This window comes from Sphaerodactylus townsendi, linkage group LG05, assembly GCF_021028975.2.
Source record: "Sphaerodactylus townsendi isolate TG3544 linkage group LG05, MPM_Stown_v2.3, whole genome shotgun sequence".
Classification (NCBI taxonomy): Eukaryota; Metazoa; Chordata; class Lepidosauria; order Squamata; family Sphaerodactylidae; genus Sphaerodactylus; species Sphaerodactylus townsendi.
In genome coordinates, this window is record NC_059429.1 from 114,308,756 (window position 1) to 114,333,804 (window position 25,049).

A 25,049-nucleotide genomic window follows, 5' to 3' on the forward strand; every position below is an offset into this window, starting at 1 on the left:
TCTGAATCAGGAGATAGTTGAGAAATGCGGGCAGATTTTAACAATGCCACCTGCAAAAGTAACGCCAGCCAAGGATTCAAATCCCCTCTTGCAAAATTGAGACACAAGCCAAATACAGATAACACTCTGAAGTTCCTGTCGTTTTCACTGGGAAAAAAGATGAAGGTACACAATGGAGGCCTGACATGGATGGTCCAGGTTAGTGTAACATCTGCTCGTGGGTTCTGTGGGGCAGAACTTGGAAGGAGTTTGCAACAACTAATTTTAAAACAAAATGGTTTACTTTTCCTTAATATGTGACACTTATTAAACATTAACAGTTAATGTAACACTTCAAGGTCCTGTTTAAGTTTCAATTCCAAGTCCTTCTATTTACAGTCTATTGATAATGCCAAGTCAAATTCTTCCTGCTGGTGGTTGGCTTATGAAGACTTCAGAGGCTTGGTGAACTGGGGTCAAGATGATGAAGGTCCCCAAAAGAACTCCCATCAACTACATACATAGCAAGTCACTGGCGTAATGCCCATTGGGCAAGGTGGGCAGCTGCCCAGGGCATCACCTTGTGGGGGGCATCAAAATGCTGGGTTCGTTCTTGGGTATTTTAGTGGTTTTCCATTTTTGGCCTGCAGGGGGAACAGTTTTTAGGCTAGTGGCACCAAAACTTCAGCGTATCATCAGGAGACTGTTCTTATGCTACCCCCCAAGTTTGGTGAGGTTTGGTTCAGGGAGTCCAAAGTTATGGACTCCCAAAGGGGGTGCCCTTCCCCCATTGTTTCCAATGGGAGCTAATAGGAGATGGGGGCTACAGTTTTGAGGGTCCATAACTTTGGCCCCCCTGAACCAAACTGCACCAAACTTGGGGGGTATCATTAGGGCAGTCTCCTGATGAGACCCTGAAAGAAAGTTTTGAGACTGTGCCTTCAGAAATGTGCCCCCCGCCAGCCTGCAACCCCCATTGACAGCAGTGCAGAAAACTCAATGCAGAACAAAGATTCTTGGGCAAATTTCGGGATGTTCTTGCAGGGAGGGCATTCTTGGACGTATCAGCACCAAAATTTCAGGGTATCATCTGGAGACTGTCATGATGGCACCCCCAAGGTTTGGTGCAGTTTGGTTTAGGGGGCCCAAAGTTATGGACCCTCAAAAAGGTAGCCCCCATCTCCTTAGCAAAGGATGTGAAATTTTGGTGCTGATATGTCTAAAAATGCACCCCCTGCAGGCACCAATATCCTGGTGCAAAAAAAAATTGGTCATGGTGGTGGAGTGGCTGCCCATGTGTGTGTGTGGGGGGGGGGGACATCCAACTCAGGTTTTGCCCAGGGCTACAGTTTGCCCAAGGCTGCCTCGTTATGCCCCTGTAGCAAGTCCTGAAACAATAAATTCTAACATTTACAATACAGCAAAAATAAACAACTCCCTTCCCACTAGTTCCCAACAACTTTGCAGTTACCTTAAACAAGGTGTTAAAAGCTTATAAAGAAATAAATCAAGGTCCCAGCCTGGTAACCTTGCTTCCTCCAACTTCACCAGTTTTTGCAGCCTCCTGCTGCTTTGAGTCTCCACCCCTTTCTGGGGCAACCCATTCTGAACAGAAGGGTTACACTAGCACCACCAGATTTCGGAAGCTAAGCAAGATCAATTAGTACTTGGATGGGAGATCACCAAGGAAGTCCAAGGTTGCTGTGCAGAGACAGGCAATGGCAATTCCCCCCCTTGCTTTGAAAACCCCTTGAGGGGGTCACCATAAATTGGTCATGACTTAACAGCCCTCTCTACCACCATCACCCCCCCAATAGAAGTGTGTGAAGACAAGAAGGCATCAACACTTCCAATCCCATTCTAACACGAGGCTCACTGGATGATCTTGGATGAGTCACTCACCCACAGCCTCACTCTCTGCATAGGATGAATCCAGTGGCACCTTAAAGATGAAGACAATTCATTCTAGTGTGTGTTTATCATTCACAGCTAACTTCACCAGATGTAGAGGCATGCCTAAGCAAACTGGAACCCTGGGCAAAACCTGAGTTTGATGCCCCCATGGGCGGTCACCCTCCCACACCGTGACCAAACAATGATTTTTTTCCACCAGGTCGTTTCAAAGTCACCATCACATTATAGAACATCCCCCAACTCACAAATCTGAACAAGCAATGGGCCATGCCACACCGCAGAAATAATTTTTGGAAAACATTTTAAAAATGCTTTCAAAATGTTTTATTACTGCTATGAAAGCATTTTATGGTGTTGTATCCAGTCCCCCCAATTGGGGGAAACAGCATCCCTTTCAATGTTATTTAAACTGGGACCCCAGATTCTCCCTTTAAGGTGGATTTAAAAGGAGAATCTGGGCTCCCTAGTTTAAACAAGTGATGCTGGAATCCACCCCCAAACAGCATCATTTGCAATGGTGTTTAAACTAGGGAGCCCAGATTCTCCATTTAAATCCACCTTAAAGGGAGAATCTGGGGTTCCCAGTTTAAACAACATTGAAAGTGATGCTATTTTGGGGTTGATTCACCCCACCCTGAAACAGCATCCCTTTCAATGTTAAAACTGGGGACCTCAGATTCTCCCTTTAAATCCATGCCAAAGGGGGTGGATTTAATAATAATAATAATAATAATAACCACCTTTATTAGGCATTGAGAGAATAATTAAGAAAGAAAACAAGCACTGGCAGGAAGGGAATGGATTTAAAAAGAGAATCTGGGGAAATTTAGGGGGTGTTGTCAGGGGTGCAATTATTAAGATAGCAGCACCAAAAATTTCAGAGTATCTTCGTGAGACCCTACTGATGATACCACCCAGGTTTGGTGAATTTTGGTTCAGGTGGTCCAAAGTTATGGACCCTCACAAGTGCAGCCCCCATCTCCTATTAGCTCCCATTGGAAACAATGAAGGATGGGGGCACTCCATTTGGGAGTCCATAACTTTGGACTCCCTAAACCAAACCTCACCAAACCCATGTCATATCATCAGGAGAGTCTCCCAAAAAAAATCCCTGCAATTTTGGTGCTGCTAGCCTAAAATCTGCTCCCCCTGCAGGCCAAAAATGGAAAAAAACACTGAAAATACAAAATCCCCCACAAACCAACCTGCATTTTTGTCGCCCACCACAAGGTGGCGCCCTGGGCAGCTGCACACTTCGCCCAATGGGAGGAACACCTCTGACCAGATGGATGGCGTGCCCATCCAAAGGAACTAACTTTGCACTTAGAATTTAAGCAACTGAAAAGGGTTGGAGAGGAGTTGCAAACAGCTGCTGAAGTAAAACAAGAATCAGTCACCCAAACACTGGCTCCTCCTGGTGACTTCACTCCACTGCCCCCTTTTCTGTTGCATAAGCACAAATTTAGCAACTTTGGACAGGCGCACTTCATCACATGCATAAAGAGCTCTGACTCATGCTGGAACCAATTTTGTTGGCTTCTGGATTCCTGTCTAATTTTTACTGCAACAGACTGCCATGGCTACCTTATCTGCAAGTATTCTTCTTCGCAGGCTTTTAGTAAGGACAAGATGGGGAGAGGAGAGCCATTCACTCCCTGCTGAGCTCCTTGGAGGAACAGGCACACAAAGGTAATAGGTATTGCTTGTAAGTAGCATGAAGAAGTGCATGAATTGGGGGAATGCACATATAAAAGGCATTATTGTATGTGCAGCACCTGCAGTTTGCAGAAGAGTTTATGCAGCCTCCTCTTCTCCCTTCCTTTGGCTTCACCTACTGAGCTGGGATCAGGCAGCAATGCAGTGTGGGGTACAGTTTTTGCCTCCTTCTCTGGTGCCTGTCACAACCTGCAGCCCTTAGCTCAGGGGTAGGGAACCTGCGGCTCTCCAGATGTTCAGGAACTACAGTTCCCATCAGCCCCTATCAGCATGGCCAATTGGCCATGCTGATAGGGGCTGATGGGAATTGTAGTTCCTGAACATCTGGAGAGCCGCAGGTTCCCTACCCCTGCCTTAGCTGATTTGCTGATTTCCATGTGATGGGAAAGCTTCCACTGCTGTTTATAGAGCTGCTAAAGACACAGGGTAAAGCACAGAAGCAGGCAAAGGCTCCCTCCCTGCCATCCTAGGAGGCCAACCAGCAGCAGGAGGAGGAGGAGGAGGAGGAGGAGGAAGAGGAAGAGGAGGAGGAGTTTGGATTTATATCCCCCCTTTCTCTCCTGCAGGAGACTCAAAGGGGCTGACAATCTCCTTGCCCTTCCCCCCTCACAACAAACACCCTGTGAGGTGAGTGGGGCTGAGAGAGCTCCGAGAAGCTGTGACTAGCCCAAGGTCACCCAGCTGGTGTGTGTGGGAGTGCACAGACTAATCTGAATTCCCCAGATAAGCCTCCGCAGCTGAGGCGGCAGAGCTGGGAATCAAACCCAGTTCCTCCAGATTAGATACACGAGCTCTTAACTTCCTACGCCACTGCTGCTCCTCAGTGGCATAGGAGATGTAAGGTTCAGCAGGTCCAAGGTTTCCTGCTGCTGGTCAAGGGCAATAATAGTAATTCCTGGGCCCTGGGAACCCAGAATCATCACACAAACACACACACGCGCGCGCGCGCGCACCTCTGAGCCTCCCAGGGTCAAACAAGGAAGAAGCCCTCAATCTGTGCAGGGAGTGGTGGCTGCTGATCTGGCTGGTTGTCACCTGAGACTCAGAGCGGGCTGGTAGCCAGCTGGTCCCCAAACCCCGGAGGCGCAGACAGACGCAGTTGCGGCCAGTTCTTCCCATGCCCTCTCTTGTGGGCATCAGGGCCTTGGGCAGTTAGAGCACCTTTCCAGCCCAGAGCAGCTGCTCCGGTTGCCCTGTGTCCATCCCTGCACCCATGCCAAGAGTTTGCCAGCTTGCTGTGTACACAATTCCACTGAACATCACTAGGAATGGGCACAATCAACCTTTTGTGCCTCCAATAAATATGCACAGGTTTTCCTCCCCTCCACCCATCTCCCCTCTGCTTCACTTGGATAGGCAATTCAAGTGTGAATGTGATCTTAAATGAAGTCACAGCCTTTTTGCTGTTCATCCCAAGGAATCTGAAGAGCCTTTTAAAAGCCTGCCAGGCTCACTTTTCTTCATTCTTCCTTACCTGCTCTTTCCGTGATCCTGAGAGAGGATGAAATCTCTATATGCCACTTTAGAAAAAGCTCCTCTTCCAGAAAAGCAGAATAATATATTCAGTGGAGAGAGGAAATAACCCTTAATTATTATCCACAAATGTTTGATCAGAACATCACAGCACACACAAACACACAGAAGCTGCTGATCACGCCATTTCCATTTCCAAATTGCATTCAGACATTATGCTGTCCTGTGGAAGGTGAACTGTGGCTTGATTCGACTCCGCTTTACCTTGATGTCTGAATATCAACCACCCCACTCATTCTAATTTATGAAAGGGTCTCAAGATGGGATTCACTTTAGCACATGCTGAATAATGCAAGTGAATTTTGTTGGTTCACACAGCAAAGTCCAGCTGTGAGGTGCACCGAAAGTGCTTTATTTAATGAAAGCAGCATAAAGCAGAGTTTGTCTGTTGCCTGTGGACCAGGGTTTGTACTAACTGTGGTTTGTTGAGTATCCAAAGGAAGAATCTCAGCTGTATCACACACCCCCTGAGGTATATTTATTGTACACATTTCAAAGGGGTGGTCTGCTTCCCACTTGACATTTGTTTAGTCTTCTGGAGCAGAGTCCCTGCTTAGTTCTAGTTAATGACTAGAAATACTTTAGTTGCTTGCATCCCTATAACTGCATGTTAATGTCCGGGCCCTGCGGGACCTTGGTGAGTTCCGCAGGGCCTGTAAGATGGAGCTATTCCACCGGGCTTTTGGGGGGATGGCTGCGGCTCTACCGCCCCCCACTGAGACTGCCTGTTTTCCACCTTGGCTGGGCCTGATTCCATCTTGGGCCCTGCCTTTCCCTGGCCTTTGGATCGGGCGCCTATTTTTTAACAACTTTGGTTGTTTTAATTCCTATTTATTTAAAGTAATTGCTGCTATTAGATTTTAATGGTGCTAAGTTATATTTTTGTATTTATTTGCTGGCATTGGGAACAGCCATATTGTGAGCCGCATCGAGCCCTTCGGGGGTGAGGCGGCCTATAAATCTAACAAATATAAATATTATATATATATTAATAAATTTATGTTGTTTTGAGCTAGGGTTGGGAAATGCTTGGAGAATTTGGGGTGGAGCCTAGGGAGAGGAGGGGCCTCAGCCAGATATAGGGTCCACCCTCCATAGCAGCCATTTTCTCCAGGGGGACAGATCTGAGGTCAGTTATAATTTCCAGGAGATGTTTAGTTCACGCCAGCAGGTTGGCAATTTTAGAGCACACCTGTCTCTACTTTGTGAACCTAACAGCAAGAACCTGAGTGAGCAAGGACATAGGTAAGGGGGGGGGTTCTCGGGTTCAAACCCCTCATTACATGTCTGGAGCTCCGCCCCCCGTTTGTGGTTTTTTGGTATTTTTAGTGTTGTTTTGGTTTTTGGCCTGAAGGGGGCGCAGTTTTTAGGTTAGCAGCACCAAAATTGCAGAGATTTCTCCAACTCCTGTAGGTGTTTGGTTCACCAGTGCTTCCAGTTCCAGATACTTATGCATGCTTCAGTCACTGTGTAAACTGAGCCTTGCAATGATACAAAGCATCAGTAAAATGGCCGTGTAGATATGTAAAGGAAAGAAATGAGCTGCAATTCAAAGAGTCGCTGATTCTGCTCAGATCTGCTTTTGGATTACTATGTACTTGACAATTAATGTACAAGCAGCCATCATCTTCCCCAGGCCCAGTTTCAGGGCTGCTGTTCTGTTTGTTCAGCTGTGGTTATTTTGGCTTTAGATTTCTTTCTAGTAAATAATCTGTCCCACTGCAATATCCTGGAACATGTTCATTCGTGGAATAGCTGGTTTAACTGTACCGATTTTGACAACGATATTAATTCTCAGAGCTCCTCCGAACTCTTCCCACTGCGTTTCCTCTCCCCTTTATTTTGTTTTAATTGCTTTTAATGCAGTGGAAGTGGTCCATGTGCACAAGAGGGCATTTTCTTCATTTCAGAATCCAAAATTAATATGTAGGATTATATATCTTTCTGGTCCAAGCCTGTGCAATCTCGATCTAATCAGTTACATTTTGTACACAACAATCCTATATGTCCTTATTTAGGAGTTAGGCACGCTGTGTTCAATGGGATTTATTCCCAAGTAGGATGGCCAGCCTTCATGTGGGGTTTTGAGGGCTCCCAAAATTACAAGAGATAAATTCTTTAGGAGGAGGTTCTATGAGCTCAGATCACAACAGAGCTCCCTCACCATCCCAAACTCTGCCCTCACCAGGCACAATCTTCAAATCCCTAGGAGTTTTCCAAGCCAGAGCTGGCAATCCTATTCTCAAGTGTGCTTAGAAGAAGAGGAGTTTGGATTTATACTCCACCTTTCTCTCCTGTAACGAGACTCAAGGTGGCTTGCAAGCTCCTTTCCCTTCCTCTCCCCACAACAGACACCTTGTGAGGTAGGTGGGGCTGAGAGAGTTCCGAAGAACTGTGACTAGCCCACCCAGCAGGAATGTAGGGGTGTGTAAACACATCTGGTTCACCAGATAAGCCTCCGCCACTCAGGTGGAGGAGTGGGGAATCAAACCCAGTTCTCCAGATTAGAATCCTCCTGCTCTTAGCCACTTCACCACGCTGGCAGATCAAGTACAATAGAAATTCTGAAATTATTTTTCTCAATAACTATAAACATAGTAATAGAAGAAGAGTTTGTTTTGATACACAGCTTTTCTCTATCTTTAAGAAGTCGCAAAACATCTTACAAACACCTTCCCTTCCTTTCCCCACAACAGACACCTTGTGAGGTAGGTGGGGCTGAGAGAGTTCTGAGAGAACTGTGACTGGTCCAAGGTAACTTAGCTGGCCTCGTGTGTACGAGCAGGGAAACAAACCCAGTCCAGTAGATTGGACTCCACCACTCATGTGGAGGAGTGGGGCATCAAAGCTGGTTCTTTAGGTTACAGTCCAGCACTCTTAACTACTACACGACTCTTAACTACTACACAGAGATAAGCTAGAGTTAATTGAGCAATGTCCATCAAATTTAATTGCTGTACTTTTATGCAAAAACACAAGATGCAAAATTTCATTATACCCTATGCTTTTTGCATTGCAAGAACAGCAGACACAGTCTGAGGCACCCCTGCGCTAACCCAGGAATTATTTATTCCGAAAGGCTATCTAGGACAAAGATGGGTCTGGCATGATTCAACAAAATGGCAGAATGGTACAGCCCAGTCTCATCAGATCTTGGAAGCTAAGTCGGGTTGGAATTTTGAAGAGAGACCACTGAGGAAGGCTCTGCAGAGGAAAGCAATGGAAAACCACCTCTGTTTTTCAGTGGCTTTGAAAGCCCCCTGTCGAAGTCCCCACAGTTTGGTGGCAAATTCCCAGCTCTTTACAAACATACGCTTGCTTGACTTTTGATCCTAACTCCACCAGTATCTTTAAGTGAAAAAGTAACCACTGATTCCACGATTAACACGATGAACAGAGGCAGAAAATCTTGGGGCCGTTCAGAACTTGGAAGGAACAAATGGGGGGCATTGCAAATTCTACAGGTCTTTCTACATGCAATGATTTCTGACAGATAGCAGAAATTGGTTGTTTTATACTGCCTACCGGAATACAGTCCCAGATTCCTGCCCCCAAAGGGTTTCCAGGAGATAGGGGAAATCGGAACTTTCTTGGGAGCACAATGGTTATCCCTGTGCAGCGATGCAACTTTTGGAGTGACCACAAGTACGTGCCTGAAACTTCATGGGAACCTTGGAGTTTTGGGGTTAGTGCTAGAGGGTCTCCCTTTGTGTGATGATGTCCCTTCTGGTTTGTGCTGGTACTTGCATCATCATCGTCCCCAGATGGCAATTGAGCCTCTCTATTCGGCTGGCCAGTTCCCTCCTGCTCAGCTGAGGGGCGCAGCTGCAGAGGGGGCAGTGGGAGATCTCTCACCATAGGTGCTCAAATGGGAACCCTATGCCCCAAGCTTTTAAAATGCTGTCACACAGCAAACGGGACTCAAACCAAGAGGTGTTGGCTGAGCAGTATCTGGCAAAAAAGGCATCACTGAATGCATTGGTGCCACATAAATATACCTATAAAAATAAATTAGCCTTCTCCGGAGGGCTAGTTTTTATGTCTCAATTTTGTACTTGTCGCTTGGGGGGGGGCATTCAGTGATAATGTGATGGGTAATACTTGGTGGGTCGGTGGTGGATTAATGGATAAGGACCCCTGAACCAGCTGCTCCTGAAAGCCCTGTCTACCTTGATGACTCACGCTGCTACAATCACTGTACAAGACACTGCGGAAAAATGCAGGAAGACACAACCATTCCAATGTTACAGAACTCATTTGCACAGAGAGAAAAATAATAAAACTTCGTGTCAGTTTTGCAAGCCTGCAAATGGATCAGTAGCTTTGCCAAAGCAAACAAAGGAAAGAAAAATGCCGTATATCCTCTACAGTGACACATCTGCCACTCTTTCTCTGATGAAAGTAGGGGTTCTTGTAAGACCCTCAGGGACCACCGACGCAGCATCTTCCCCACCCCCGGTGCGGGTTTTGCTTGCTATACCCTGTATTCATTTGCTTTGCAGTAGCCTGTCCTCTACTGATAGGAAAGCTGAATCAGTGTGTGTTCTTTGGGTAAAAGATAATAGCAAAACTTAACAGTCCAACAAAACGTTATCCACAGTTCAAAATATGCTTCACAGCTGCGGGGCGTGCAATGTCAGATGGTGTAATGCATGGCGCCATATTTATTTACATTGTTTTTATTGATATTGATGATAATAATCCAATTTGTAGCCCATCTCTCTCACTGGGACTTACAAAATATGAAAAAAAAACCTATTCAATCAGACAGGGAAGACCTCCAATAAACAATGCAGTAGAACTAGAACTGCAGAAACTGGAAAACAATGCAAATGAAAAATGAAAGCAAAGCATGACGTACCATCATGAAGTGAAGGGGTTTGCAAAAGTAGAACACGTTGCAGTAAAAAGGGGGGGGGATGATATATACAATAAATATTGCAGTTGCTTAGAACAGTGATTTTTCAAAAAGAAAAGAAAACTCATGATATTTGCTGCTTTCGGGACCATATCCAGGTGGAAAGTTAGAACAGAAATGTTTTAAACAAAAAACACTATTTGTATATTAGAGTTGACGTATTTCTGGAAAGGACCTCAAAATAATGACTGAAAGGTCCGTGACTTCCTCAAAATGAACAGAAACGTCTTGAAACAACTTGCCATGCCCAAGTCAACTTGCCACGTCTGTGCATTGTTAGCATCAGAAACCTCAGTCCAGGTACCAGGAGCAAAGACTGGGCAGGCAGGGTCAGTAGAGAAGACCAGGCTAGTGGAGAAAGCAAGGCGGGGCAGGGGGGGGCGGTGATGGAAACAAGGTAGCAGGCCAGAAAAAAAGGTCCCAGTCAACGTTCACCGCAGTCAATGTACACTGTTGAATCTGCTGATGTGATCAGTAGGTGCGACTTTGGGTAGGGGAGGGGCCCATGCATGGCTTCTCAATCGGCCTAGCCTGGTCCCAGCACAGATAGGTCAAGCCCCACCTGCTGAAAAAGATGCTGGTATGCAGAACCATCCCCCCTTGGCAAAAGCCTGATCAGCAATGCTATTCCTTTCAGAATCAATCTGCTTTGCTGTTCCATTATACTGCCATTCTAGTCCCTTTTTGGGTTTTTTATATATATATATGGAGGCAAGAAAAATGATTTAAGGTGCCACCATTGGGAAGAAATGTTCAGGAAAAGTATGTGTGTGTGTATATATACACACACATACTTTTCCTGAACATTTCTTCCCAATTTCTTCCCAATGGTGGCACCTTAAATAATTTTTCTTGCCTCCATTTTATCCTCACAACAACCCTGTGAGGTAGACTAGAGTAAGTACCTGTGACTGACCCAATGTTACCCCTAAGCTTCCATGGCCGACTGGGGATTGAAGCCTCGGTCTTCCAGATCCTAGCGTGACATTCTAACCTCTGCACCATGCTGGCTCTCCTTAGTATTCATATGTATGCATTGATGTTGATGTTTACTGATGCAAGGTTCATCCAATCCCCAGTATGAATCCGGTGAAGGAAAAATCCCACAGAATGACAATTCTGACATCACACACTAAAGGAAATGGTAAAAGGGCATTCTCCCAAACAGATTTAATAGGAACAGACAGCAAAAAATAGAGGCTGTCTCAGGTAAACACAGATAGTTGAAGTACATGCAGCTATAACAGGCACTCCGATTCTGTCTTTGATCCTGAGGATATTTTCATAAGTGATTCTTGGGCTACAATCCAAGAAAGAATTAGGCAGGCTGTTGTGGGTTTTCTGGGCTGTGTGGCCGTGGTTTGGTAGTTTTTGCTCCTAACATTTCACCCACTTCTATTGCTGCCATCAATGCCAGCCACGGATGCGTTAGGAGCAAAAACTACCAGACCACGGTCACATAATCCAGAAAACCCACATCAGTCAGTTGATTCCGGCTGGGAAAGCCTTTGACAATACAAAGAACCAGGCAGTTATCAAATGAATAGGAGGAGAAAGATTTGTTGCCCACGCCCTCAGCTGACAGACTTCCAAGGCTGCTTACCAGCATATACTTCTCATAACAACGATAAGAGACCACAAAGCTATAAATATCCAAGTCATTAATTCATGGCAAAAAAGCAGCAATCACTAGAAAACTAATGAGCCAAGAGCATAATCATTTCAAAACTCATTTGTAACCCAATATAAAAACAGCATGCATTTAAAAAATAAAATAAAAACGGCACCATAATTTAAAAGTTCCATCACTTATACCACAAAAAGCAATACAAAGCCGAATCTTAAAACAGAGGGTGAGGCCCACGGAAAGAAAGGGGCAGTCATAAACTAGGTAACAGTTTGGCAAATACACTCAAGTGGATTCCGCACAACATATTTATGAGTTGCTATCACTGTAAATGAACTCGTTTTCCCTTTTTATAAATGGAAAATGAATTAATTTATAATGATTGCAACTCGTTATAAATAGGCTGTGCGGAATCCACGTCAGTCTCAGATAAAGATATTAGTATGGTCAATTGAGGCGCAGTGGTCAAGAATATTGCATTAGAATGAAGTCCTGAATGAATATGAGAATGATCATTTATTTTTATGTGCTGTCTTTGTCAAAATCATTATTTTGTGCATTATTGAACATGGTACATTATAGTTTATATTTACACTTTCAAACAGATGGGGGCAATGTCCCCTCGAATTTTTCCCCACCACTGAGCGGAACTTCCCAGCCACTGAGCCACTGCTCGATGGTTTGAGGAAAAATATTTGAAACTCAAAATTACTGCGTGGCATTCAACCTTCCATGCATATATTTACAAGTTCTATTGGCATGCATCTGGATTAGACATATAAATAATTGAGCTTCTAAGAGATACAATACTAAAACCAGGGGGCATACATTGAAAATGCTGGGAGGAAGAATTAGGACTAATAAAATGAAACACTTCTTCATGCAACGTGTGATTGGTGTTTGGAATATGCTGCCACAGGAGGTGGTGAGGGCCACTAACCTGGATAGCTTTAAAAAGGGCTTGGACAGATTCATGGAGGAGAAGTCGATCTATGGCTACCAATCTTGATCCTCCTTGATCTGAGATTGCAAATGCCTTAGCAGACCAGGTGCTCAGGAGCAGCAGCAGCAGCAGCAGCAGCAGGCCATTGCTTTCACCTCCTGCATGTGAGCTCCCAAAGGCACCTGGTGGGCCACTGCAGGTAGGGGGTAGCATCTAGTGCTGGACTAGATGGAGTCTGGTCTGATCCAGCAGGCTCTTATGTTCTTAAGGGACATTTCTCCATTTGGCGGTGGGGGAGGAAAGTACCCTCAAGTCGCAGCTAGTTTTTAGGGCAAAAGATGTTCAGAGGTGGTTTGCCATTGCCTGCCTCTTCGTAGCAACACCAACTGACTTGGGCTAGCTCTGGTCACCTGGATCCAGGCCAATGAGATTTCCTCCTGAGCAAATATGCCAAGGATTGCACTGCAAATGTGTGCCAGTCCTCCTTGCCACTAAAAAGCTCATCCACTTCTTATTTTTTCTGGGCAGCCTCCCCCTCCGCCCCCGATCCATATCATTCATTGAAAATTATCATTTTTAAAAGCCTTATTTTTTAAGTGGCACTGCTCTAGAATCAAAGCCAGACATCATTAATCACTGCACCCAGACGCCATGTCCATGACCACACTCTTGGAACATGAAAACGTTTTTTTCTTAAATGGTGAATATTGGTATAAAAATATCCTCTGCTCACATTTTCATGGAGCTTCATAACAACTTAAGACGAGGCTTGAGTGTCCAATGCTCAGCCACAGGAATGTGATAAAGGCAGTAATATTATTCTATAAATTGTTTTAAATGGAAAAAAAGGCAGTGGAGATGCCTTTGGCAAAGAATCCACAGAATGCCTCACACTGGGCCCTACTATGAACAAATGGGACCTGCAAAAACATCTGGGGGTGGGGGTGGGATAAGAAGTAAGGACGGAGGGAGGGAGGGAGGGAGGGAGGAAGGGTGCTGAAAATTCATGGTGCTGAAAATTCAGCAACTTCAACCCCACCTATGCTACAAGGTGCATTTCATAGCTGTAGCACCACAGCAGGAAAGGCCCTGATTCTGGTGACAGAAAAAAAATAAGGCCTTCCCCTGTATACTGCTATGCTTAGAATTTAGGCTTAAGAACAGGGAGGCCTGCGTTCAAATCCCCACAAAGCTCAGAGGGCGACCTTAGTTTAGTCAAATTAACTGAAAGTCCAGTGGCCCCTTAAAGACTAAAAATGCTTATTTCAGCATGAATGTTTGAGTCAGTGCTCCCTTCTTCAGTCAGTCTCTTTCTCAGCTTAGCCCACCTTATAGGGTTGTTGTGAGGACATAGAGGAGGGAGAACCACCTTTGCCACCCTGAGCTCCTTGCAGGAATCTCAGGATAAGCATGCAACAGACAAAAAGCTTGGGGGCACCCTATGAAGTTGATGGGCAACTGATTCAGGACAAGCAAAAGGAATTTTTTTTAAATTCAAGGAGTATTCACTGGTGATGGCCGCTGGCATAGATGCCTTGGAAAGGGGATCAGACAGATTCAAGTTTCCATGAAGAGATGCTAACTGTGATGTGTAAAGAAGAAAAAGAGTTTGGATTTACATCCCCCTTTCTCTCCAGCAAGGAGACTCAAGGCTTACAATCTCCTTCTCCTTTCCCTTCCCCCTTCCACAACAAACACCCTGTGAGGTGGGTGGGGCTGAGAGAGCTCTGAAGGACTGCGACTAGCCCAAGGTCACCCAGTTGGCATGTGTTGGAGTGCACAAGCTAATCTGGTTCCCCAGATAAGCCTCCACAGCTCAAGTGGCAGACCAGGGAATCAAACCCAGATCTCTGGATTAGAGTGCACCTGCTCTTCTTAACCACTACACCATGCTGGCTCTCAAAGGGATTCTCCACATGCAGAGGCAGCAGACCTCTGAACACCAGTGCAGGAGGAAGCATCAAACGAGGTCCTCAGCCTCTGTGCCATGTTTGTTGGCTCTCCCAGTTGGCTCTGTGAGAAACAGGATGCTGGACTAGGTGGCCTGATCCTCCAACCCCAAATTGACCACCTGAGGCTACAGTCTCCCCTTGCGTCATCACGTAAATGGCTCGGCAAGCTGCAGAAAACCACGTTTTCTGGTGGTGGGGTGGAAGCAGGTGTATTCTAACCAGCCTTATTTTATCAGTCAACTTAAGGAAAGCAAAAACTGATGTCTTCTTCATTTGGAAAAACAGCCTCACCTTGCCAACAACTGACCCAAGGAGGGCTCTGGCCTCTCCAGCAGCTGGGTTGGACGGAAGGGCAGTCGCAATTATTGCTGTTCTCATCTCTATGGATGCAGCTATTAAAAGCTATCAACGACGCGCCCTTCCAGACCAAACGCCAGCATCCTTGTTCCACTCAGATCAACGTGCACGATTTGCTAAGACTTAATGTCCTCTGTTGGAGCACTGGATATTTCTATCTCTATGGCAGGAAATATTTTTTTGCTGATTTCCTGGGCAGGCTACTACGTTACCAACAATCAGCTCTTTAAAAGCACATTATCTCTCCCCCCTCCCCCCCCCCCCCGCACCTCCCCAGGCTGCAGTTAGTTCCACTCCAGGTGTTTGCTTCAGCTTGGATGTTAGTGAGAAATGAATGGCCTTTTCTTCCCACTTCCACAAAGTATCATAAAGACCGGTTTCTCCTTCTGGCTTTTCTGTGGTTTTCCGAAAGCTGTTTTGTTGTGATCTTTTTAGAAAGACTGTAGCAAATCTGGGACGGTCGGCTCTGTGGAAAGTCTGGATCTTTTCTGGTCCTTCCCACATCAATGCCATTTTCCCTCCCACATTCACTACATATGAGAGTTAGTGTGCTGCAGTGGTTAAGGTGTCTGAGTAGGGATCTGAGAAACCCGTGTTCAAATCCCCACTCTGTCATGGAAAGCTGCTGGGTGACCTTGAGTCAGTCAAGGAGGAGGAGGAGGAGGAGGAGGAGGAGGAGGAGGAGGAGGAGGAGGGAGGAGTTTGGATTTATACCCTACCTTTCTCTCCTGTAAAGAGACTCAAGGTGGCTTACAAGCTCAGACAAGCTCAAGCTCAGACACCTTGTGAGGTAGGTGGGGCTGAGAGAGTTCCGAAGAACAGTGACTAGCCCAAGGTCACCCATCAGGAATGTAGGAGTGCGGAAACACATCTGGGTCACCAGATAAGCCTCTGCCACTCAGGTGGAGGAGTGGAAAATCAAGCCCAATTCTCCAGATTAGAATCCACCTGCTCTTAATCACGACACCCCACTGGCTCTCATACTCTCAGCCTCGACTCTGGCAAGTATTTGAATGGCAGACCTTCAGGGTTGCTGCCAGTCAGCTATGACTTGACATTTTAAAAAACCCCATTACATGATAGCCACTCTTCCCACACCTCCCACATACACACCACCAGAAGGCTCTCCTGGGTCTTTCTCCATGTTTTCTCAAATTGGATCCCGTGGAGAAAGCATGAAGAAATTACATAGAAATCACAGAAAGACAAAAATAATGGGAAATAATGTCACCATAAGAACACATGGAGAAAAAAAACCCCTCTGCGCTTCAGGACCCAAAATAGGGAGAAACATCTGTGTAAAAGAAGCCATGGGTAGACAGCAGGCCTAAGACCACTTTTGTGGCAGAGGCAAGACTTGAACACAGAACTTCCGAGACCACAGTTCAGTCCTTGAACTACTATGCAACATTGGTTCTTGCTTGTTGGGCAGCCTGATGGGTGGCACTGAAAAGGATGGGATGAATACTAAATACAAAGTAAGAGAAATTTTGTTTGTTTCAGTTATGAATGACCACAACCCACTCACTCTCCGTTCCCCCTCATAACGATGCATCAAACAGTTTAATAGCTGGGGCTTGTTGTCATGCCCCCACAGAGCCTTTGTTTATTTCCCTTTTAAGATTTAGTTCACCCATAGTCAGTTTGGTTTTGCCTTCTTGTTAAGTCTTTCTTGGGAGGGTGTTTTAGTTAGTCCTTGCCCCTTTAAGACTTTTTCCCAACAGGCAATTTCCCTTTCCCCACCCAGAAACCCTCTGTGTTAGTTTGTTCAGTTAGTCCAGGGGTAGGGAACCTGTGGCTCTCCAGATGTTCAGGAACTACAATTCCCATCAGCCCCTACCAGCATGGCCAATTGGCCATGCTGACAACTGATGGGGTATGGACTATTCCTAATTTCAATCTGAGTTAGTCAATGAGGTGCTAAGGGTGAAGATGTCCGCACTGTTCATAACGTCCATATAACCTTAGAGTAGTTTAAAGAGAAGTCCATATGGTGGGCTAAAAAGAGAGCAAGCCAAGTTTATCTACAGTGAGAGAGAAGATCGAGGATTCCAGAGCTACAAGGAAGCAAGAGACTGTCAACCATCCAACAGCAGCCAGATAAGAACCAAGTCTGCAGCTTCCTACAGCCTGAGGATAAGCAAGTACTCTGTTTAGTTAAACCCTGGGAGGAGTTAGGGTCTTCTTTCTTTCCTTGAATAAAGCCATTTTAAGAACGGTAGAAACTGGCTTGCATTCCCCCTTTCTGTCCCAACCAAAAACAGGGTGCCTCAAGCAGAGACACGGGGGGGTGGGGGGGGGGCAGAACACTTGTTGAGGAAGGAATGGCTCATTTTTCTTCTCATTTGCCCACATTTGTCTTCCACAGAAGTGAATGAAATTGTTCCTGGGCAACAACAGGTGCAAATGTTTCCATTGTACCTAACCCAGACTTCTGCTTCTGTTGTTTTTAAAAATGAAATTTCATTTTGACACAGACAAGCTATTGACTTTGAGACGTGAGCCTACTGCAAACGCAGAGGCTGCTTCGGTGACAGTCTCCCCGCAAAAGCAATTGGACTCTGTTTCCTCTGTCCGACATGATGCTTTGATTGAAACCTCGAGGATAATTTCCCCTTTTCTCAGCATTTCTACCTAAACAGCCAAAGTTGCAGAAAGGAGGAAAGTGAAGTTAAAACCATATCTTTCCCCAAAGGAAAAAGACTGGATCTTCTTTTAGCTGCCTTATACTAAGCAGGTTGACAGCTCAGGAATCGGTTGCCCTTACGGACCCTTTAACTGCAGCAATTTGGTAAGTGAAAAGAATCACTTGCAGGTTTCTGTCTAGTATCTTTCCCTCTCCCCATCCTTCCTTCAGAGATCTTAAGGAGCAGCAGTGGCGTAGGAGGTTAAGAGCTCGTGTATCTAATCTGGAGGAACCGGGTTTGATTCCCATCTCTGCCGCCTCAGCTGTGGAGGTTTATCTGGGGAATTCAGATTAGCCTGTGCACTCCCACACATGCCAGCTGGGTGACCTTGGGCTAGTCACAGCTTTTTGGAGCTCTCTCAGCCCCACTTACCTCACAGGGTGTTTGTTGTGAGGGGAGAAGGGCAAGGAGATTTTAAGCCCCTTTGAGTCTCCTGCAGGAGAGAAAGGGGGGATATAAATCCAAACTCTTCTTCTTCATAGATCTCCCCTCCTCTCCTATATTACCTTCACAACCATCCGGTGAGGTAGGTTAAGCTGAGAGACAACAATTGGCCCAAAGTCATTGAGGGCCTCAGGGGGATTTGAATGTAGGTCTCCCAGCCTGACATGCTAACTGCTACCTCATATTTCCTCTGAATATCACCCTTCGGTTGAAGGTAGCCGAGGAGACCTGACTAGTTCTTTTATGGCTTGTCAATATAATAATATAAAACATGGCAGTTTGCTGGGTGACCTCAAGCCAGTCACAAACTCTCACCCTAACTTACCTCACAGGGCTGATATAAATAAAAATGGAGAAGAGAACAACGTGAGCAGCTTTGCATCCCTGTTAGGGGAAAACCTGGGATACAAATGAAGTAAATGAAACAAAATGAGATGAAATAAACAACAAAAACCATTCCTGTCTTCCCCCAAATCTTTGTCTCTGTCTGCTTGCAGTTTGGTTGCCAGTTGCCTCAGATCCTCATTTGTTTCCTTGACTCTCCCCCATCTTAAACAATGCCCTTGGTTGTAAATCGAGCTCACATGGTCTGTCTCCATAAATCCTCCCTCACTTCTCTCAGGTGCTGCACTAGTGTTTTTGGAATGGCACCCAGGATGCCGATTACCTGTGGGACCACAACTGGTTTGTGCCATAATCACTGAATCACGATTTTCAAATCGTAATATTGAGTGACCTTCTCATGTTCTTTATTGCTGTTGTTATTTTTTAAGGTTATTGACTGGAAAACAATACAAACATATACAAACATATTCACCTGTTTGCTCCACAGGAGGCAAGAGAAAGGAGGGAGCTGAGAACTGACCGAGCGCAGAGGCAGAAGAAGTTGCCGCTGCCTTCTCTCTCAAAGCCTTGCAAACTTAAAGGGAAACTGCGATATCTCTGCCTTTCAGCTTGGCAACACTGTAAGAAAAATGCTGGCCTCAGCACATCTGGTCATAGGATCAGGCCAAGCAGCATATAATATATACTATTTCATCATACCTGCAAATATGTTATGCTTCCAAATTGAGCACATCCAGGGACATTCTGAATGGATGTTGGGAACCTGCAGAGATAAAGTTTCAGGGACCTCTGCTGTCTCCGGAGAAGAAAAGCCAGAGCTAAGCTGTTTCACAAAGGCTTCCTTTCCCAAGAGGCAAAGCAATTAATCTTTGGAGTGGTGTTTGAGAATGAAATGAATATAATCTCCAGCTTTAAACAGTCTTTAAAAAATACCTATCCAAATAAACTTGAAACAAACAAAAGGGTTGTTTTTTTCCAGACTGCGGGTACTTACATTTTCCAAATTCTTGATTAATTTATGAGTACCTGCTTTGATCATATACAAATATCACCACAGTTCAGTTCCTTCCCTCCCCACTTTCTTCCCCCAGTTGTGTTGTTGACAAAATTACAATAGGGTAGCACATGACTCCAATAGTTGACAGAATCAAGTAATCATATATTTCTGGAATTGTTCATTCCCTGGTTCTGCTAGGTTTTGCAACTGATCCTACTATATGATTCTGGTGCTGATTCACCCATAGCCTTTTCAGCAGAGGTTGGTGGAGATGGAGCCCCATTGCTCATCAAAAGATGCATTCAGACACTTGGGAGAGGGGCCCGAATTATGAAGCCAATTGCAGGGATAGTGTCCAAATGCACAGCAGCATCCACAGTTGTTGCATTTGTACAGAAGGACATTTCCACATGCAGGCCTTTCTTTAATTCCACTCTGGGCATTAATTTATGGTTGTCAACCTCCAAGTGGGGCCTGGAGCTATCTCAGAATTATATCTGATCTCCAGGCTGCAGAGATCGGTTCTCCTGATGAAAATGGCTGATTTGGAGGATGGTATCTGGCATTATACCCCACTGAGGTCCTGCTCCCTCCCGAAACCTCCACCCCAAATCCCCAGAAATTTCTCAAGCTGGAGTTGCCAACCCTAAGATTCATTGTAATCAGGGTTGCTCACAAATTAGTGGGGCTTTATATTCCCCCCCCCCCCAGCCTAGCCTGTGACTTCTGTCAGTAACTGCCACATTTTGTTGCCATGGGAGCCCACATAGTGTTTGAGCCTGTAGGCATCTTTGGAAATTTTAAGGCTAGTAGTCACCACTACAAAATGGCTGCCACAGGAGGTGCAGCCGACAAAATGGCTGCCACAGGAAGCAAAACCAAGTGCGCGCACATACATACAACGAGAAGGTGGATGGGGAATATAAACACGTACAGAGATGCAGAAGAAGCCAGAGGGAGAGGAATATATATAAACAGGAGAAGACAACTGTGGCAGGGCGATGGGGATAAAACACAAGTATGAGAAGAAAATCAGCATGCACAGATGGAGAAGGCCAAACAGAGAGAGATGAGGAAAAAGGGAGGATAAACATAAATTCAAAATTACCAAGGTGGAAAGAGGGAGATAAAACACACACACAAAAGGCAGCCTAGGCGGGATAAAACACACATCCTTACAGAAGATTACATCCATATGCAGAAAGGGGGCCAGCAAAGGATTAAACACCAATAAAGCAATACCAAAAGAAGAAGAGGTAAGTTAAAACAAACAAAATTCTTCTGCCTCCACAGTGGTCCCACATATTTTCCTGAGGTACCTGGTAAGGAAATGTCTCTGGGTAGCATGGTTCTAGAATTCCCAGTATGGCTTGGAAGGCTTCGGGACTTTACAGCTGATCTCTACATGACAAAGATCAGTTCCCTTTGAAAGAACAGCAGCTGTGGAGGGTGGCCCCTATATGACATCACATCCCTGCTGAGCCTCTTCCCCTCCCAAATGCCACCCTCCCAAGGCTGTGCCCCAAATCTCCAGAAATTCCCCAGCTAACAATTGGCAACTCTACCTGGCACCCATGGGCACCACATTAGGTGACCCTGGTTGGAGGGCTGGATAAGACCAGCACTGAGGCCTGGGCTCAAATTACTTCTAGCTACAAAACTTACTGGGTGCCCTCGCACCTGTCACTGTCTCTTAGCTTAGAACCATGGTGGCGAACCTTTGGGACTCCAGATGTTATGGACTACAATTCCCATTAGCCCCTGCCATCATGGCCAATTGGCCATGCTGGCGGGGCTGATGGGAATTGTAGTCCATAACATCTGGAGTCCCAAAGGTTTGCCACCACTGGCTTAGAACTATCTCACAAGGAGATTTTAAGGGGGGGGGGAGGGTTGCCAGCAGGGGTGGGATTCAGCAAATCTGCACCACTGTGGCAGAACCGGTTGTTAAAATGGTGCTTGTAAACAAGCAGTTGTTAAATTATTTGAATCCCTCCACCGGAACCGGTTGTTAAATTATTTGAATCCCACCACTGGTGGCCAGGTTCTTCCTGGCACCACGGGGGATGGGGGGTAGAGGATTGCCAGAGTTAGGTTGGGAAACTCCTGGAGATTTTGGGGGTGGAGTCTGGGAGGACATGGACACCAATGGGGTACAGTGTCATAGACTCCACTATCCCAAGCATCCATTTTCTCCAGGGGAACTGAGCTTAGTCATGTGGTTATCAACTGCAACAGTGGGAGGTCTCCAGGTCGCAACTGGAGGTTGGCAGCCCTAAGTGAACCTTTGTCCCCAAGCTGCTTGCTGCCCCCATACTCCTCTCCCTCCCTGTTGCACCTGCACAAAAGATTTTGCCAGGACTCCCCTTGGACCAGAAACTCTCCTCTGGCTTCCCTTTCCCTACCAAATTACACAGTTACACTACACAGTGCCATGGCAGGAAACATGGGGGAAGGGGGAGCTGAATTGAAAATGAAATGCTGCGCTTAGTTCTCCTACTTTGAAAGCAGAGCTTCGTCCCGCTCCCCGTGGCAGCTGTGATGGCGTGCCCAGGTGGACCCTCCATCTCCAGTCATCCGGCAATTTGCCTTTTACTTTGGACAAAAATTTCCGCTGAACAAAGAGGGAGAAACGGGAGCCAGAGAAGCTGTGCGCAGATGGGCAAGGCATTGTCTCCATGCTCCTTTTTTTTACCGTGTGGGACTTCCTGCTGTCTCTTTGTGGAAACAGCCCTAATTCTCTCCGGTCAACGCTTTATCCATTAAACGCAAGCTCCGACCATCACGTTCCAGGGAGCCACAATAATGAGGCTGAGGAGTCAGTAAATGAATACTTTCCTCGGGAACTCACATGCAGGCATAACTCGCTCCATCTCCAGAGCTTGGTGAGGGAAACTATGCTAATGATTCTGTCTTATTCTTAGCCAGCTGAAGCCCGTTTGAACATAAACATCTTAAGAATTGGGCCAGCCGCGGCAGCATTACATCAACAGTAGCAAGACTGATGGCTGAAATACTCATTCGGCGCCACTCTCTCTCTGCCTTGACACCGGCTGCCCCCAATTGTGTTAATTCCGCTGGAGCAAAGGTTTCGGGCATTGTCAGCAAAACCAAGCAAAGGTTGAATGTTGTAATGTGCATCTAGGAATGTTCCCCCAGCTTCCAAAGAAAAGACATCGGCCAAAGAACAAAGGAAATTCAGTTGATAGAATGCTCGTTGATAATGCCCATTAAGGAATCCTTCTATCATAATCTGACAGTCTAACCCAAAGTGACTTTAGATGCTCCTAGAAAGTTAGAATCTCATAAGAAAGCATGTGAGGAATAAGTCCTACAGAAGCTCCCCTGGTACAAATTTTGCCCTCCAGGATAAACTGTGAAGGGATTGAACAAGTCAGCTTCCCCCTATTATTCTGTTTTCCTGTTTCTGTTTCCTATTATTCTGTTTTCCTATTTCGGCAACCACAAAAACATGGTAAAGATCTATCCTTAATCTCCCATGCCTTGTAGAGATCCCTTTCAGCCTTTCTTTTTAAAGAGAACAAAGTGTATATTCTCTCTCTTTTACTTTATAAAGGAATACCTTTTTGAATACCTGGAAAGCCCCTCAAGTATGAGAAAACATGTACTTTGTCATCAATTGGTCCCATCTTGCTGCTCAAACAAAAGAGGGGAACAAACGTAACCCTATAAAAGTAGGATTAAGTACCTAAAAGGTCAAGAAATTGTTTAAGAAGTCATTAAAAATAAAACTCCAAAATATCAAAAACACGTCTGTATTTATTACAAATTAAAATTAATTAAAATGAAAGGCCCATAATAACCTACTTCACACAAACAATATCACAATTTATTGTCGAAGGCTTTCACGGCCGGAATTACTGGGGTGCTGTCTGGTTTCTGAAGATGCCAGCCACAGATGCAGGCGAAACGTCAAGAGAGAATGCTGCTAGAACACGTCCCTACAGCCCGGAAACCAGACAGCACCCCAATATCATAATTACAATACACAGAAGGGTTCAATGCAACCCTTAAAAACTGACACATTTCAGCCAATTGGCCTCCCTCAGTGGTCAAAATTAATACACAGATACAGTGACTAAGTGCCAGGCTACAAATTGCAATTACAAAGCTTTTTTATGACTTGCAGTTAAGAAGGCATGTTGTATCATAAACTCAAACAGATGCAAATACTTTTAGCATAGGGCTGCTAGCTCTGGGTTGGGAAATACCTGGGGATTTCGGAGGTGGAGTCTAAGGAGGCCAGGGCCTGGAAAGGGGAGGGACTTCACTAGGTCATGATACCATACAGGCCATGCTCCAAACCAGAATTTTCCCCCACATCTTTATGTTGTTTCAGCATCTTTTTACAGTTGGCAACCATATTTTAGCAACAAGTTCACAGTGGAATTGTACTTGTAGTTTTGTAAAGGATTCAATGGTGTTGATGGTGAAGTAACCTTGAGTGCATTCCACAGCCCGGGCGATGGGCCAGGATTGATATGAGGACAGTTTCTGGCGGAAGTGCACACCTCCACTGCGTGTACTTGAGCTTTCTAAGATGTCTTAATAAATGGACTTTCATTACCAAAGCCTTTTATTTCTGCGTCTATGGAATTCCTTACAGTTTAGAGTCATCAAATGTCATCCCCTCAGACTAAGTTTAGGGGATACTGGCTTTCAGTTGAAGCCAGATCTACACCATGCTGATCCAGTCAATCACAAGCCCACCCATTCTCACGTCAAGAAAACAAACACTACAGGTAAATCTCTACACAACGCTGATGAAATCTGAAGGAAACGTTATCTGAATCGAGCATTTTTTCCCTACTAATTATATGGCACTCCCTGTAACATAAACAGACACTTTGGCACATTCAGCAGTAGAATGTTGAGAGGTCAAATGGTTAACACGGAACTCCATGTGATTGGCTGGAGCATGTTTTTAGCCAGAACACTTAAAGTTCTGAAGTGAGAGAACTGATTTGAACTCCAAAGTGAACAGCTGTTCCGTTGTAGCTCCATTCTCTGGAGACTGAGGGCCAGTTCTAAGTGAGCTGAGCTACTCTAAGTGCCAGGAAGAACAGATTTAAGGTAGGGAATCTGTGCCAAGGTCCTGGTGTTAACCATAACATCGTAACACTGATTAATCACACTGGTGACTTAGTTGATTTTTTCTGAGAAGAACCCACTCAGATATGGGGCTATGAAGCTCCTGTAGGTGCTAGTTGGTAAACAGAAAAATAATTGGGTTTCCTGGAGGAAAGTCACAAGTCCTTCTCTGACAAGAACCATGTGAGATAGAAACTCTAGAGGAGAAACTGGAAAGAGTTCGTGTTGGAGGAATTGTGCAGATTATACTTACCTGAGGGTTGTAATTAAGGTTTTGTTAGCACATTAACTAGAGAACCAAACAGAAAACTGTATACCTATCCTGGTGGGTCTTTGTTGAGAATTTTAAGTGACTGTAACAACTTGAAAGAACTAAAGATAGTGTGTGAACCTTGTATCAACTGTAAAAAGATGCTGAAGCAACTTGTAAAATAGTAACTTCTCAGAAACCAACTTTTTGTATATAATTTCAATTTTATCCTTTGCCAGAAAAACTTCCATATTTATTTCTTGTAAATATTTTTA

At 45.3% G+C, this 25,049-nt stretch overlaps 1 protein-coding gene across 2 annotated transcripts in view; it reads right to left on the reverse strand.

The window, feature by feature from the left end:
* Positions 1-25,049, reverse strand: part of LOC125433847 (opsin-5-like) — a 90,420-nt gene that overhangs the window by 42,099 nt on the left and 23,272 nt on the right. Inside the window, exon 1 of one of the 2 annotated variants that reach the window (XM_048498757.1) lies at positions 19,115-19,138. The exons of the other annotated variant lie outside the window; for it this stretch is intronic. The gene's annotated coding sequence lies outside the window, so the exon portion shown is untranslated. Of the gene's footprint in view, positions 1-19,114; positions 19,139-25,049 lie in introns of those variants that run through there. 2 annotated transcript variants of the gene reach the window in all.